Here is an 18,485-nt window from a genome sequence, read left to right as displayed (position 1 = left end):
TTTTTTTTCCCCCTCACCCCCAGCAACTACATGTACAGTTTCAAAGAATATATTTATTGATGTTTTGGGCATCAATTCCTAGATCAGAAGGTACAAAACAAAGTAGCGTCAGCATCTGTTCTATTCAGTTTACTTCCTCTGAGCAATCATTCTAGTGTGAGTTTTGTTTTTGTTACTAGTATTTATCTTCTTCCTAGCTACCAAGGAGACATTATTACATTGTATTCCCAAATTGAGGATGCCTAGTAGCCTGGACTAGCAGATAAAGACTTTACCCCCAAAACGTCGCAGTTTACTTCCAAAAGATGACACTGCTATCACCTAAAGACCTTTGAACTGATTTCTTGGATGGGAAAGTTTCTTTTTTAAAAAAATTCAGTGACTTAAGTTGTCTTTCAATTCACAATAGATTTTAGAAAAATAACCTGAAAACCAGTTGTCCATCATGGCTAAATGCATGAATATAGATCTAATTTCCATTACAGACAGAAACATACTGCTAATGAAATTGGAGACATTTGGATTGTCCTCCTTAGTAAAGTTGGCCTTTAAGTTGACTTGACAAAGGAAGCTTCAAGGAATATGTGAAGCACAGCCCCTCTCCAGACCAATGCCAAGTGGAGGGACAAAGAGCAACGAGACCTTGCAGCTTTGGCCACACTGAGGCTGTAGAAGCAAGCATGTAATGTGCATGGTCAGTGTCCTCACGCAAGGAAGAGAGAGTGGGTGGCAAGACCACACTCTGCACTGGGAGGGAAGGTTACCAGTTGAACGTTAGCATGTGTGCAAAGGTTGAGATATAAACACACCATGTTAAAAATTGAGGGGTTCTGCGTGGCTGGAAAATAAGAGAAACAGTCTTGACATAATAACTGTCAAATTAAGCACCAGGAACTTGAACCAGGAATGGGAGAAGAGACACAGTGTCATGCGGGAATATTCATCCTTGAGGATATGAGAATGTGGACCTTGTCACGGCTATCACTGATAAAGCTATCACTGACCTTGAAATAAACTGTGATATGCAAGCTTTAAAGAACTCACTTTTTAGCAATGTGACCAAACAACAGGTAAGATGGAAAGAACAGAAGTGTAAAAAATCTCTATTGCCCTTTGTTAAACTGAAAGACTGGCAAACTAACAATTTAGCGTAATTGGCCCAGGGAATCTTTTCGAGGGTCAGACCTGAAATTTAATTCCTGTTCTATCTTTTGGCTGTGTAGCCTAGTTACTTAACAGGTCTGTGTCTTTATTTCCTCATTGGTAAATTTTATTTGTTAATAGCATCTATTCCAAAAAGCTGCGAGGATTAAATAAAATAATGAATGTATTCCGTGGGCAATATCACTCAACCAAAGACCCCTGGGAGCACATGGATATTCAAAGTTGGACTTTCTGTTTGTTAAAATAGCCACACATCAGGAGAAATCAGATATTGGTAAGGCCTAATTTTAAGTGACCGGTAGGATTCAAGGAAGAAAGAATTTGCACCCAATTTGGATTTTCTTAGGAAGTGGGGTAATTTTATGACGGGTTTTTTTTTTTTTTTTTTTTTTTTGATACCAGGGATGAAACTCAGGACCTTCCTTGCACTTGTGAGGCAGGTGGCGGCACCACAGAGCTAAATTCCTGGCCCTTATGACTGGGTTCTTTTTTTGGTACCGGGGATTGAACTCGGGTCCTTGCGCTTGCAAGGCAGGCCACCGAACTGCTGAGCTAAATCCCTGGCCCATGCCTGGGTTCTTAATGGACTGTAGTTGGGTGGTAAACACCAGGTGTTATGCACTCTGTGATTCCAGCACTCAGGAGATTGACACAGGAGGACTGCCAAGAATTTGAGGCCAGCCTGGGCTACAAAGTGAGTTTAATGCCAGCCTGGACTACATAGCGAGAGACTGTCTCAAAAAAAAGAACTGGAGGTGACAGCTGTAATTGTCATGAAGCAGCAGCCCCTCCCATTAGGTGTGAGAATTGGGTGTTCAGTGTACTGTGCTTTGCACTGTGACTCTGTTCTGGTCTGTACTTAGACAAGATCTAAAGAGGTCTTTTCAGTTTGTCTCAATCATGGTCAGATATTCGTGCTCTGTGAGACCAAGTTCTTGTTCAAGGGGAGAACCCACAGGATGGGCTGACTGATGGTAACAGCCAGCTCCCTTGAGCCAGGAACTGCTTTTCTCATTCTCATCCTTTGGCAGAATGCCTCTCATAAGGGTAAGCTTGAGATCTGTTCTCTAAGGAATCATGATGTTGAGCCCAGTCCTCACATGTGTCCTGACCCTAGCAGAATAGTCATTTTGGTCCTTTAAAAAAAAAATTAACACAACAGTGTTATTTTACAACAGTTTTTATTGGCCAGCACCTTCCTACTTCTTTTTTATATGAATAGATTTGTCCTGTTGTAGTTTTTTACTTTGAGTTTTTTTTTTTTTTTTTTTTTTTTTTTTTTTTTTTTTTTATACTCAGAAAAGTCAGAATGTTAGACTTCTATTAACAGATTCTTTGAATATTTTTATAATAGTGTAAAAGCTTTGACTATTGTACTGGTCAATAGTCATCACAATTGAATTTATATTTATTAAGAACAATTACTCATAAATGTGTGTGTTCCCTGCTAGACCATGAAGGCAGGTACCTACCAGCCTTGTTATTTCATCTCTAACTCCCAGTGCAGAGCCTGGCACAGGTGAAGTGTTGAAGAAATGCTTGTTGAATAACCACATGAGAGGAAACAAAAAGAAATTGTGCTTGGGAAGAAGAGCTGAAACTAATGTGTTGAATGGCTTTTCGGTGCCATGTGCATTATAGCTGTGCAGAAGTTATAATTAAATTCTCACAGAAGTCGCAGGACACAGAAATCCTTACTCTGACTTATATTACAGTTCAGTAATTTGCCCTTCTAGGAAGGAATAAAGGTTGGTTCCAGATCTGTGGTTCATCAAACACTTAAACGCATATCTTGGATTGGAAGTGCAATCTTCCATAGACTATGCGTAGCAGTTGTCCTTTGTAATCACATCAACTCCCTCCTCTGCTGTCACAGTCACCTAGGAGTCCGAGTGGTGGTGCTGCTGTTTGTTCATTTGGCAATGCTAGGGGTGGAAGCCCTAGCCTTGCACATCCACCGGAAGCACTGTCCCACTGAGCGAACCCCAGCCCTCCAATTTATTTTAAACATAGCTATCTCCTTAATCTGTGCTTGCAACTAACATTTCAATGGGGCTGGAGAAAAACCTTAAAAAGTCAATGCCAACTAATTTCAAGTTTATTACTACCACAAATTTCAGTTAGAGACTACCCAAAGGCTTTACTGTACTTTGTAAATATGTTTTTTCTCTTACTCTCCAAAATTACTTTATGGTAACGCTATTCTCTCTTCAAATTTCCAGTGCCAATCTTCTCTTATTACTGGGTCATTCAGACAGCATAGAAGCATTTTTTCCATTTTTCTGTTTTGGCTTCCCACTTTAAAACAGCAAAATCTTCCCTTGGCTGCACGTCCCCTCTGCCCACTCTCACACACCTTCACAGACAGTTTCTCAGGTTTCCTCACATTTGGAGGGCTGTTTCCTCAACTGCCCCTAACTAGGCTTCAGTTCCTCTGTCCCCAAAACTGCTCTTGGTGAGATTACCACACCTGCTGGACATGGTGACACACATGGCAATGTGGGAGGCTGAGGAATGCAAATTTGAGTCCAGCCTGGGCAGTTAGGTTAGCCCGTCTCCAAAGGACAAAATAACAAGAGGGGGCGGGCTGGTGATGTAACCTAGTGCAAAGGACCTCAGTTCAGCCCTCCAAACTGGAAGACAAAAAGTACTCTCCACTTGCAGATCAATAGTTGGCTCTCTCTTACTGCCCAGAATTTTCACAGTTGCCTGTTCTGTCTCATGGTGGGCACTTACACCTTGATGTGTTAGAGGCCTGCTGTCCTGGCTGCACACTTCTGGCTGTATCCACTGCCTTGAGCTTCTTTTCCACCTCACTGTTCACGTACTCCAGGGCGCAGGCCCAAGACTTCTACCTTCTCTTCGGATCTCATGTCAGTGGCTCCCTGGTTCAGATACCATTGTAGGGAACATGAAAGGGAACATTACCCGAACCCCTGCCGTGAGTCCTGGACTCCTGTGAGCTGAGCCACTATAATGCAAAGCAAATTAAAACAAACACAGGAAATGAGACTTAGAGAAGTATCTGAGCTTTGGGCCTGATCAGTGCTGCTCTGGCCCGAGGCACCCCGAGCTTGCCACTATTTATTGGGTTCATAGGAGTATCAGATGACTCAGAGGGTGCTGGAAATTCTAAATTGACAAGGATCTTAAAACCGAGGATGTATCAGATGTCTGGAAGGTGGTGGTGATCCTAAATTAACAAGGATCTTATAATCGGAGGAAATACCAGATGACTTGGAGAGTGGTAATCCTATGATGATGAAGATCTTATGCTGATGAGGCTCTTGGGTCCATGAGGAGTTTAAGTTGATTAGGATGGTGAGATGAGCAAAATTGATAAGGAATTTGTGCCTCCCCAGGTGAAACCTTTCAACTCAGTTCTCAAAGACCCAGGATGTCTTCAAGTGATATAACCTTGCTCTTGAGCATCACAGCGTCACAGGATTATTATTAGGCCTCAGGCAGCCCTAATCATAATTTAATTGTGAAATGATTTTTCCCCAAAATTTTGTAGAATGGCTCCTGACACATCATCGCTATGCAAATGTGTATTACCAGTCCTAACCTTTCCACCCAAACACCACTTAATCCTTATGTACTTGAATAACAAATAGGCATTTCACGCCTAAAGTGGCCAAAGCCAATTTGGATGTTCTCTCTGGGAAAGTTTGTTGTTTCTTCATTCTTCCTCACCTTGTACAGGACACTCCCTCTTTCTCTTTATTCAAGACAAAACCCAGAGTTGTCATTTCCCCTCCAAGCTCTATGCCCTTCCCCTCCTCAGTGTCCACAGTGCTTTCACTTCTCTCCGTATTCATTGGCTTTGCTTCTAAGTTTCCATTATCTTCTCTTCTCCTTGAATTACTACCTCTTATCTAAGGGTCCTTCTAACTTCCTGCCCAACCTTGTGGCACCTGCCTGTCAAAAGCCACTATTCCATCACACTGCGTCTCACCTGCTCTCGTCTGGCCATGTAGTCATTTTTGGTCACTGACAGAGGCAAGTGAGGCCCCCCCACAGGGCCCTGTCCATTGCTGCTCTTGCCTGGAATGGCAACTTCTGTTTGCCCCCAGGTCTCTGGAGAACAGGCATCTTTTACTCTTCCCAGCCACCTGGGCTGAGTTAGCCCTCCACTCTGTGGCCATCGTGTTGTACACTTCCACTGCCTGGGCTTATCTTATTCCCTCTCTGTCATTTGGTGTATGTCATCTGTTAAATATAACAGTGCCCTCGAACTGATGACCTAATCTCTCAACCCCTTCAAATAGGGTTGAGGATGTAGCTCAGTGGTAGAGCACTTGCCCAGCATCCGTGAGACCCTAAGTTAGATCCCCAGCATTCGCATGTATGTGTGCACGTGTGTGCATGCACGCACGCACACACACACACACACACACACACAAGCTGAGCACTTTCAGAATGAGAAGGGTGAGGATATGTTTGAATCAGCATGAGTGGGAAAGCTCATTGGTAAATGCTCAATATAGACTAAAACAAAAGAGGGACACTGTCTTGTTACACAGGTCTCCTCTCCTATACTTGGACATTTGTGTGACCTTGGATGTAAATAAACAAGCATCCTTCCCTGATGCAGCTGATGAAGGGCAGTCAATGTTGTGTGATGTGAAGCGAGATGAGACAAAGGCTGGAGTCTGCTTGGAAAAAGAGTAAATCTGGGGTCAGTCATGATTTCAGACCACACTCAAACTCTGAGGGAAAACAGAGAAAAGCAGCATGAACATCTGTCCTTTCTGTGTTTGTCCAAAAAGCTGAGATCATGGCCTGAGAGTGCAGGGGTCTGGGCTGTCCTTCTAGCCATAGACTCCATCTTCCTTTCTCCAAACTGTGTAAGGTATATTTTTAAATGTGGAAACTCCTGAATTCTAAACAAGTTCCTCATGGGTGAAAGCTTACCAATCCACAAATAAAGGGCTCTTTCAATCTATAGGGTTACCACACTCACCTTGCTGGCATTCTTACAGGCCTTCCTTACCTGTGCAAGGCAGTGTTCTAGCCAATATTGTTAGGTTGCAAGACAGGGAATTGCCAAGTGTGCTGGCAGCACACAGTTGTAGTACTAACACTTGGGAGACTAAGGTAGGAGGATCACCGCAAGTTCAAGATTAGCCTGACCTATATAGTGAGACGGTCTAGAAAAAAAAAAAAAAAATCAATAAAACAAAATATAAGGAATCAAGGAGGATAGAAAAACTATCAAAATATATTTTCTATCCGTTGGTCTATTCATGTGATTGCTGTCTGTAAACATGTGGCATTATGATTTGGGATTGGATTATGTGTTGAAAACAATATTTTTGCCAAATGAGATGGGATCATTCTAGAAAAGCTGAATCATTCTAGAAAAAGGAAAAAAAATATTAGCTGACATGAAATTTTAAATGCAGTGGAATTGTTTTTCCTTTAATGACAGAAAATAAAATAAATGTTTTTCTTTTTAAAGTTATTTGCTCATTATTAATGAATTGGAATATATCAAAAGTAAATTAGGAATAATTCTGAGCATCATTACTTATCACTTTAGTTAAAACAGAAATCCACTGTGCCACAGACCAGGTCTTACTGCTGAGAGATAACTAGAGAGAGTTACGACTGGACAGCACCTGTGTGGCCGGTGTCCTGTGGCCTAGGCTTCAGTAATCTCTTCCAGCACAAAGTGTCCAGTTTTACTGTGTGAAGCTAATCTGACTGGCTCCTGTCATTATTTTGTAACTCATTGCAATAAACCCAACCCCTTAGGCCCTTACCGCCATCACTGTCAGTCAAGACGCACTCAGTGAGGGCCTCAGAGCCTGCTGCTGTGCATCTAATCCATCGGCTTCTCCCTGGAGAGACGCTAAAGAACATAGACCAGTGCCTTTCCTTGATGGCTGAGCACATCACTGCTAGGGAGTTTGAATCATTTAACTGTATTGGGGCGGGGACAAGCATGGCACAGAAGGGATTTCAGCAGGCCCACCTTCACCTGGAGTTAAAAAAAAAAAAAAAAAAACAACAGCCCAAGCTGGCATAATGGCAGCTATTTGGGAGGCTGAGGCCAGAGGATCATGAGTTGCATGGTCAGAGCTGATCTCAGAAAAACAAAACAAACAACCCTCATGAGTACTAAGGCTTCCCTACAAAGGAATGACGTTCATCGAAGAGAATACTGAACTCTGAAGAGTGAATTTTAATGGTAAGGAGAACTCTTTCATATCCCTTTTTCTAGTGTGAAAAGCCTGTGGGGACCAGGGATGAGATGCAGGTAGTGGGTATGTTGACATATTTTACTTTCTTGCACCAGAATTGCAAAAAGAACAGACTGAACAGCACAAATGAGCCAGAATATTTTCTTTTCCTCTATTCCCCCTCTTTCTGCATTGGGTTAGAGTATTTAATATTAAAATCAGCCTGGAGTTCTTAAAAACCAGGACACACTGTGTGTGTGTGGAGGGGGGAACAGAACAAAAAGGAGGCATTACCATACCTTCTGGGACACTGCAAGGCCACTCAGGGTGGGGCCCCTTTTCTGGGAAACAACAGAGAGCAAGGAGGGGCAGCCTAAGGGATCACAGTGGAATGCGACACAGGAGGGAGGCAAAGACAAGGCGGGAGGAGGGGACAGGCATTTGTGGGTTTGGAACATTTTTGTACCAGGCTCTCCAGCCTTCTCTGAAAGCTCCTCCTCTGTGTGCAAGGACAGAGCAAAGAACAGGGGTCTGTGGGCATGAGAGAGGGGCTGTCCTTAAATATCTGGTGGTGGCATTGTCCTCAGCTCACCAAGAGGACCCAGAACAATGTGACTCCTATTAGAAATGAGAACAAGTACCTATTGTTTAGGCTTAAACAGCTCTAAGTGTTTCTTCTAGAGATAATTAATTTAATTAAAATGGTCCCTGAAGCCAAACCAAGCTTTATATTGAGAACGCCTCACACATTCCTTCCAAATTCTTTCCAAATAGGCCTATTCAGAACTAGCAGGCTACCAGCCCTGCCACTCACTAGTACTTATGTTGGAACAGAGGCTTGGGACAGTGTCTTCCTTGACTGGGGGAGTGGCATTCATTAGTTCTGATATAAAGAAAAGATGGCCTTTCGCCTGTAGACTCTGCTCCAAAATAATGTGGGCATTTTTTTCCCTTGTGGTTCAAGGCTTACTTTCACCACCTCCACCCCACCCCACTCGGTACCAGGGATGGAACTCAGGAACCTTGCACTTGCAAGGAAGGTGTGGTGCCATTGAGCTAAATCCCTGGCTTACTGACTGCATCCACATCGAAAGTCCACCTAACAGCCTCCGTACAAGGTGCTCCATGAATGACTGCATAAATGAATGAAAACCCTTTGGCTGGGAATAGATAGGCTTTTTGGCTTGTTCTCTTCTGGAGTAAGTAAACTGATCATTTGATCTTAGATCTATGCTACCAAACTGTCATGTACTTCACAGGGGACATAATAAGACATGGTGGCGCTCACTAATAGCTGATTATGGTAGAGATTTGCAACACATTTATTCAAAGCCGTGAGGTTGGCACAGGTAGGGAAGCTGAATGTGAAGCTACAGGGTCTCGCTATGTAGTTGAGACTGACCTGGAACTCACTGTAGCTCAGGCTGGTCTTGAACTTGCAGTGATCCTTCTGCCTCAGCCTCCCAAGTGCTGGTATTACGGACTTTGACAGTCTTTAGACTTTCTCCTGCTCTCTGTTTCTTTGTCAAATAAGGAGACTAGACAACCTAACACATTTTTGTAAAGTTTAAGTAAAATATTTCACTCATTCAGCACATACTGAATGTCTGCTATGTGCCAGGCACTGTTCTTGGTGTTTAGGTTGCATCAGTGAACAGACTAAAGACCCTTATTTTGGCAGGGCATGGTGGCACATGCCTGTAATCTCGGCTACTTGGAAGGCTGAAGCAGGAGGATTGCAAAGTTTGAGGCCAATCTGGGCAGCTTAGTGAGACCTTGCCTCAAAATAAAAAAGGGCTGGAGATGGAGCTCAGTGGTACAGTGCTTGCCTAGCATGTGCTATGTTTGATCTCCAGTACTACATCAAAAAAGAAAGAAGAAAGCATTATATGTTTGACACTTACAGACTAGCGAGGGCAGGGAATGAATGGGAAGCCAGAAAACACACACATCTAATAAAAAATATATGATGTGTTAGATGTTCCACATGCTAAGAAAATAGCAGTGTGGGGTCAGAGTTGCAAGGCAGAGCTGGAGGCCATGGAAGACTTGTGCGTGGGTACACATGAAGGCTCCTGAGCAGGTGATGCTTGAGCAATGATTTGAAGTTGGTAAAGGAACAAGTCACATGAGCATCTAAAAACAGAAAGTGCAAAGCAAAAGCAGCTGCCAGTACAAAGGCCAGAGGGTGCCCAGCATGTTTGAGAGCAAAAAGGGAAGATATCAGTGCGGCTACATCAGGGGAAAGAACTGCAGACCTGGATGTGCAGGACCTAGACAGAGGCTGTTGTCAAAGCTGGGTGGAGGGGGAGCTCCCTAATTCAAGTGCAGAAGGTGGCTGGTGTGGCATGGGAGGTAGCAGGAGGGCTGGACTGAGTGGGTGCAGAACTCACAGGAGCTCCAACCATGGACTGGCAAAGGCAGACCGAGGTGGTGGTGGAGTCTGCAAGGTTTTCTTCTGCATCTCTCATCTCGTTAGAGATGCAGGTAGTCGAGTAATCAGCTGAGAGTAAGGGGGCACCGAAAGAAGAAAGTATGAGGATAGCGTTAGGGTGAATGGAGGTGGAAAACGCATAGGTTGAGTTTCCTTTATTCAAAAGTCCAAAATCTGAAATGCTCCAAAATCCAAAACTTTTTGAGCACCTATGCGACACAAAATAATTTCAGATTTGGGATTTTTAGATTCTGATGCTCAACCAGTAAGTTTATACAAATATTCCAAAATCTAACAGACTCTGAAACCTGAACTGCTTCAGATCTCAAGCATTTTGGATCAGGAATATTCAGCCTGCACCATGAACACCAGGCTGCAGCAAGGGCACACTTCCAGGTTCAGGGTCAGGAACTCAAAAGGAGGACCAGCTGGCAAGACAGGTTTTCTCAGAAACATTTAATGGCTCAGTGCGGGCAGTGGTGGATGCCAGGGGTGAGGAGGGAAGATGTCTCCCAGGCAGGTGTAACAAAGTGAGAGAAGGGCCAAGATTGGAGGATTCCCAAGTCATCACGTAAGAATTAACAAAGACTGTCAACAAGGGAAGGAGAGAAGACCGTCCTTGTGTGAAGAAAAGGATGGAAGAACCAGCAGAGGGGACCCCATGGTCTAGTACGATTTGGAGAGTTGGGGTTCTAGAAGGAGTGAGGTGGAAAGATGGGGGTGGTGAGGCCGGAGCAGAATGTGCTGAGATGCTGAAACACTTCTAAAATTTTAGGACAGTCACTGGTCCACAAAAAATACTTGGAAATTGATGCCAGTCATTAGAATTGATAAAATTTTATCAAGACCTTGGGGACCAGAGATGTCTTGTCTTGTGGAGTTCTTCTGATTGCTGGAGATCCTCGTGTGTGTGTCTACTTCCCATGGGGTGTTGGAACATACACTGTAATCAAATGTAGAACACTGTCTTCAACAAAAACTCGAATGTTCATAGGATGTGGGAGTTCAAGCCTCACTCAGGTATAGGCCATCTTTGCATGTTTAATAAGTTTGGGTCCCACATTTTAAAAGCACTGGGTCTTTAAAAGCATCCGAGATTTCAGAATTGCAGACAAGAGAAGGTGACCCTGCCCTGACATTTGACAAAGCAACATGAACTTGCGGAAATCCCTTCATCCCTCTAGATGTTATTTATTTCAGGATGAAAAAGAGGTCTCTGAGTTGGAAATCTCTGAGCTACTCTTCTGCTCAACATTCTGTGATTCCTTGATACCCACCACTGGATTTTTAAAAACAAATCGCTTTATTAAAAGAAATATTTTTTGTACTAGGGATTAAACCCAGGGTATACTATCACTGAGCTACATCCTCAGCCCTTTTAATTAATTCATTCATTCATTACTATATTTACTTTGAGGTAAAGTCTTGCTTAGCTCAGACCTTGAACTCACTATGTAGCTCAAGCTGGCCTCGAGGTTGAAGATCTTCCTGACTCATCCACTAAGTGCTGAAATTACAGACATGTGCCACCTTTTGAGGTAGGATTTCACTAAGTTTTCCAGGCTGGGCTTGAACTTGCAATCCTCTTGCCTCAGCCTCCCAAGTATCTAGGATTTCAGGCATGTGCCACCATACCCAGCTACTAATAAATTCTTCATAAATCTACTGGATAAAAAGGCTAATCCCAAATCTTGTATTAATAAGTGGACTTACTTTGATTGAACTTACAGTCTTCCTCAAATGGATACTATCAAAAGAATTTAGAAACATCCATATTCAAAGGTAAAGAAAAGTATAAGTCAACCCAAGGCAATTTAACATTGATCAAATTTGGTGAAACCTCTGAGGTCAGATAGATCAGGTCAGATGACTTTTATTAATACTTCATAAAAATAGTTTTTAAAAACCATTGTATAATTAAGTTAAATATGATTTTTTAATAGTGAAGCATTTTCCAGTAGATGTGAAGCCACAACTTGCTCTAATGATTAAATGGGACTGATTTTTAATTTAGTGGATAATATCATTGCATATAATGTGCTTATAAAATGCTGAAAAAAGATGTGTCCTTGAAGTCAATGAAGTTCATCTCCTGCTTTTGACAGGCTCTATTAATTATCTCAGCAAATCCTTCCTTTGTAGGCACAGCAAAGGTAAATGTCAGCCCAATTTTGTGTAATTACCACTTGTTCCTCAGGGAAGCTGTCCAATAAGGAATTCACTAAATGCAAGGGAGCAAGATTGCAAAGACCAGAGCCCAAGCTCACATACAGGAAGTGGAATGTTCTGCATATATTCAACTGCATTGCCTCTTAGGCTTGACTTTGAGTCTTGTTCCTCAGATTTACTTTGCACAATGGGTTTTCTCCTTCCAGGTGTTCTCCTACTCCCCTTTCTTCCTTTTGGCTTAGCTAAATAATGCTACTCATTTATAAATAACCAGGATAGTTTATAGCTTCTTAGAGAAGACTTTTCTGTCCCTATTGAAATATGCTCCCTGTAGTGGCTGGACTGGCCCCCATCTCCCCAAAGCCATCTATTGGATGACAAACTGTGTCTGTCTCAGACACATTGCTTCTTGGGGGCCACCCTATGTGGTCTACAGACTGATTACCAAAGACGGACCTGTACACTGCACATCCAGGCCTGGGTAAAACAAGGCCAATTTCTCCTGTATCTCTTGAGGCCTAAGAAAAAAGGAAGGAGGTGGACCTAGTTAGAGAAGTTGAGAATGACCATTCCTCATCATCCCAGGCCCAGCGCTTGTGTGGATGCAAAAGGAAGGTGAAGTTGTTCTTGCAGCTGAGTAGTCCCTAAGCAGTCTAGGACTTCATTGAATCAGGACAGAGACCGCACTTGTCTTAGGAGACTTCAGGAGGTAAAATAATAAAGGTGATAAAGATAAAGATGCTGTCTTTAAAGCACTCGTTCCATAATATAACATGTATTTATCAAGCACCTATACCAAATTCCACGTGTGACATCTAGCTAGGGAGCCCCAGGATATCCTCTTTTGTCCTTGCCTCTGTTAATATGATGTATTACATTTATTGATTTGTGTATGTCGAACCATCCCTGGAACAAATCCTACTCGGTCATGGTGTATAATCTTGATGATTTGCTGTATTCTGTTTGCTAATATCTTATTGAGGATTTTTGCATCTATGTTCATTAGGGAGATGTCCTCTTTTTTGGTTTGATACTTCTTTGGCTTTGATATCAGGGTAACGCTTGCTTCTAGGAATGAATTTGGGTGCATTGCTTCCCTTTCAGTTTCATTAAAGAATTTGTGAAGTTGCAGCATTAAGTATTCTCTACATTTCTTATAGAATTCAGTTGTGACTCCATCAAGACATTGGTTTTTCTTTGTTGGTGGGTTTTTAATTACATCTTAAATTTATTGACTGATATTGGTTTATTTAGAATTTTTACATCTTCTTGAGTCAGACTTGGTAATTCACGTGTTTCTCCAAATTTGTCAACTTCTTGTGTGTTTTCCATTTTATTAGACTGCAGGCTCTCAAAATAGTTAATGATAAGCTTCTGGATTTCTATAGGATCTGTTGTGATTTTACCCTTTTTATTTCTAATTGCTTGGATTGAGTCTTTTCTTTCTTTTCTGTGATAAGGGTTTATCAATTTTATTTAATCTTTCAAAGAACCAACTCTTTGACTCATTCATTCTTTGTATTATTTTCTTAGACTCAATTGCATTAATTTCTGCTCTGATCTTCATAATTTCCTCCCTCATATGAGCTTTGGGCTTGACTTGCTCTTCTTTTTCTAGAAGCTTGAAGTTCAACATCAGGTTGTTGTCTTAGTTACTTTTCTAAGTAACTAAGTATTGCTAAGAAAAAACACCTGACACTTATTTTTATTTATTTCTTTAAATTTTATGTATATGTATGTATGTATGTATGTATGTATGTATGTATATATTTTTGGTATCAGGGATCAAAATTGGGCCCTTGGGCTTGCAAGGCAGGTGTCAGAACCATGAAGCTGAATCCCCAGCCCCTACCTGACACTTAAAGTAAAGGAAAACAGGTTTATTCAGCTCACAATTTGCACAGGTTTCAGTCTGGCAGACAGACATTGCAGAGGAGAAGCAGTCCTTGGCAGGCAGAAGGTAACAAAGCAACAAAGAAGGACCACAGCTCTTTTTATTCCATGTGTCTTATCCAGGCTGTTTAGGGCAGGTAGAACTCTCATCCTTAATCCTAGTGCCCTTGATCCGAGCATTGTACCATGAGTCAGTCACATACTCTAGATCCAGGCCAACTCTGAAAAAGCCCCACCTTTGACTGTGTAGGGTTTGGGGAGATACTTAAACACAAGCCATAGCAATTCTTTATTGGAGCTTGTTCTGCTTTTCTGATATGAGAATTCACTGCTATAAATTTCCCTCATAGGACTGCTTTCATTGCATCCATACGTTCTGGTAGGTTGTATTGGCATTATTGTTTAATTGTAGAAACTGTCTAATGTCTTCTTTGAATTCATCTGTGACCCATCCCTTATTCGGGGGGGGTGTTATTTAATTCCCATGTATTTATAAGGTTTTTGTGGTTTCTTTTGCCATTGATTTCCGATTTCACTGTACTATGTGCTGATAGTATGCATGGGATGATTTCATTTCTTTTGCATTAACTATGAGCATGTAGTATGTTAACTAGTATGTGATCTGTTTTGGAGAATATCCCATGTGCAGCTGAGAAGAATGTGTATCAGTATGTTGTGGGGTGGAATACTCTGTAGACATCCACTAAGTCCATTTGTTCAAAATTTTGGTTCAGTTCTGATATTTGTTGTTGAATTTTTCTCTAGCTGATCTATTTGTGACAGTGGGCTACTGAGGCACCCATTACAAGTGTATTAGTGCTTATTTGATTTTTCATGTCTGTTAATACTTATTTCATATAGTTGAGTATGCTAGTATTTGGAGCATATATATTTATGACTGTCATCTCTTCCTCTTGGATTGTTGCCATTACAGGGATGTAGAAACCTTCTTTGTCCCTCTTAATCAGTCTTGGCTTGAAATCCACTTGGTCTGCAAATAGAATAGCCACTCCTGAGGGGAGGAGGGGGTGAAGGGAGGGCAGGGGTAAGGGGAAAAAATTAGAATCAAGACTTGTCATGTAGAGGTACAAGATCCCAACAATGAATGTAACTGTACTGTATCCCTAAAATGTACCAATAAACTCCATTAAAGCTGAAAAAAAAAAAAAAAAGAATAGCCATTCTTGTTTTTTTCCAGGTTCATGTCACATGGAGTATTTCTTTATTTCTGTTTGTTGACTTTTGGTGTAGGAATTTCTTTTTTAGTTAAATGTGTTACTGATATTCAGCATAATGTTGGATCTTGCTTCTTGATCCATTCTGTTTCTTTTGGTAGGAGAATTGAGACCATTTATATTGATGGTTATAATGATGTACTTTGACTTATCCTTGTCATGTTACTTTCCTGTTGTTTCTATTTCTGTTCCCTCCATTTAATTGCTTGCCCAGTGGATTCATTCTGTTGGGGTCCATGGAGTTGTAGTCCTTGTTAGCTCCTTCTAGAATGTTCTCCAGAACATTTTGGACATTTTGATTTGGTGGTCATGCATTTCTTCAGGTATTCTTTGTCATGTAAGTATCTTATTTCTCCACCAATTTTGAAAGACAGTTTTGTGGGTGACATCAATCTGGAGTTGTTTACTTTTAGGGCTTGAAATACTTCACTCCAAGCTTTCCTTGATTTGAGGGTTTGTGTTGAGAAGTCTGCTGTGATTCTGATAGGTTTTCCTTTATAGGTGATTTTTTTTCTCTAACAGCTCTTAATATTCTATTCCTGTGTTAAATTTCTGGAATCTTGACCTTTATATATCTTGGTGTAGATTTTTGTTAATCATGGCTAGTTGCAGTTCTATATGACTCACTTATCTATATGCCAAATTGTTTTTCCATGCTTGGGAAATTTTCTGCCATTACTTCTGTGAAGAGGTTTTTAAAATGTCATTTGAGCAATCTCTTGCTTATTCATGAACTCTGACCAATCTTATATTATTCTTCTTTCCATCATCTAGCAGCTGTTGGATTGATTCTTCAAGGTCCCTTGTTATTTTTAAAGAAATCTTTCTTTTCCTAATAGCTAACTGCAATCCTGTCTTCTATATCTGACATTCCATTCTCACATTGGCTCATTTTGCCATGTGTACCTAACAATGGAATTTTTAGTTTCCTGGATATCTGTTTGAATCAATTTCATGGATTCCATTTCTTTCCTATACTGGGCACTCATGATTTCCATCATTTTCCTAAGCTCCTCTATTTTAAAAAAAAATCTGTACCCAGGGGACTCTAAACAGCTAGTAGATGGCGAAGAGATGGTGAGGTGGGTGGAAGTGGGGGAGGTAGGTGTGGGGAGGGAAGGGGTAGCACAGAAAGTTGGCTTCCCTCCCTAGGGTCCAGACTTGGGAAAGGTCTTGTTCATAAGCTGGAGGGCCCATCCCCCATCTGGAATGGAGGTGATGGTCAGATATAGTAGATGTTTCCAGACACATATGACTTGCACTGTGCCCTGGGGGCTGTGGCTGCTCGAGGTCACAGTGGGTGCCACTTGCCTGTCAACCCCCACCTCCCATTGGCTGAGAGTGCCCGGTGGCCCTGCAAGGCCAGGCACAAGCTGAGGACAGAGGAATGACAACTATTATTATGAATACATAGCTGAAGTTTGTATGCTCTTTCCCTCTTTCTTGCCTTCTCTCCAGCTCTGCATGGAGAATACTTTTTCACTAGATTCTCACTGGAAGCTTTTAAAAGGGTCAGAGAGAGGATATGGTGTGTATTTGTGGGAGAGAGAGAGAGAGACATACACATGGACAGACTGACAGAGAACCCAAAAATGAGCTGAGGATCAGTGATTGATAAAGAGAAAGGACTTTATGAGTGGACCCTAGGTGCCTGTGTACAGAAGGGACAGAAGCTGGGCACCAGATGGATGGATGTCTCATACAGCACCAATGAGGCAAAGCCTTTCTGGTCAGTGTGTGTCTGAGGAAAATGGTCCAGTATCACCACAGATGTTGTTAGAACTAAAGAGTCTTTTATATGTGTTTTGAAAAAGGGTCTCATTATATAGGCTGGACTCAAACTGGAGCCAGTACTCCTGCCTCAGCCTCCAGAGTACTGGGATTACGAGTGTGTGCCACTACATCTGGCAGTAGAAACAAAGAGTCTTGAACCCAAGTCCTGTACTACGTATGAATCTTCACTTGGATGAAATCCTGGGATATTTGGATGTGCTTGAACTTGAAAGGCATTGTGATGAAAAGTCCCTTCCACTTTGGTTGCTCAGCTGGCTATGTCTTTTAGAAAAACATCAGACCACTTCACTGTGGGTTGGAGCTAATGAGAAAAGGAGGAGAATATTTGTCAACATTATGAATATATGTCTTCACCTTGTGAGACAAAAATGGGTCATTTGAAGGGGACCAACTAGTTTGAGTCCAAGAGTTTGATCAACTGTCAGGTTGAACCAGGAAAAAGAAAGAGAGATGGGCAGAATTTTGTAGCATGTTGTATAGGTATTAATAAGTGTCAGGGAGGAAGAATAAGGAAAACACTCAGAATCAAATCAAGCACACAGAAATTCTAGTCAGTGAAGTAGAAAGCAAACAGGCATCAAGTCTACAAATGGATTTCAGAGCTGGGAGAGACAACACCCACTAAAAGGCATGGACTTGGAGGTGCTGTTGCCAGTTGCAACAAGAGCAACAAGTAGCAACAAGAAGCATTCACACTGTCAAAAGTTATCATGGGGAGAAACATATCTTATACCTCACGTTGACTGAAGTAAGTCTGAAATGACGTCTGTGAAGTCTGACAGGTCTCACACCTCAGCCCCAAACCTCCAGTGAGCACCCTGCTTGTCCCACTCAAGTAGCAACCTCTACTGGGTTAGGGCTTCCCTCCTTTCCCTTTCTTTCTTGCTTTCTCTTTTCCCCTTTCCCTCTCCTCCCCTTCCTGCCTTCCTTCCCTTCTTTCCCTTCCCTCTCCCTCCCTATTTCCCGGCTCTCACTTCCTTCCTTCTTCTTTTGGCCCTCGTCCCCCTCCTTCCATCCCTTCCTTTCTTCTTGGAGTGAAACCCAGGCCTATTGCATGGGCGCACGCACACACACACCCCACCATCACCACCACCACCTTTTGGAGACAGGGTCCCACTGAGTTACTCAATTGTCCCTGCTGGTCTTGCACGGACATTCTCTTGTCTCAGCCACCCAGAATGCTGGGATTATAGGTATATACCACGACGGCTGGCTTAGGGTGATTTTCTTAATAGTTCTTCAAAACTTTTCGTTGTTGTTGTTGTTTCATTTTGATTTTTGAGACAGGGTCTCACTATGTAGTTCAGGCTGGCCTTGAACTCACTGTATAGCCCAGACTGGCCTCAAACTTGCTCCTATCCTGTCTCAGCCTCCCAAGTGCTGGGATTACAGTCATGTACCACCACACCCAGCTTAAAACTGTTTTCTTAGTAAGTCTTTTAATTCTATTAATTCGGAGTTAAGATGGTAGTGACACACATGAAATCCATAGGTTTAACATTTTTGTGTAAACTCAAGAAGCAGTTTTTATAATCTTGGGGATTGTGTGTTTGTTTGGCATTTCAAATATTTGTAAAGGAGGATTTGACCTGCTAGGGAATTGTGATG

This window comes from Fukomys damarensis, unplaced genomic scaffold (genome assembly GCF_012274545.1).
Source record: "Fukomys damarensis isolate Sample0158 unplaced genomic scaffold, DMR_v1.0_HiC HiC_scaffold_35, whole genome shotgun sequence".
In the NCBI taxonomy this organism is placed as follows: domain Eukaryota; kingdom Metazoa; phylum Chordata; class Mammalia; order Rodentia; family Bathyergidae; genus Fukomys; species Fukomys damarensis.
The sequence above is the reverse complement of the archived record's forward strand: the minus strand, read 5'-3'. Positions refer to the sequence as shown.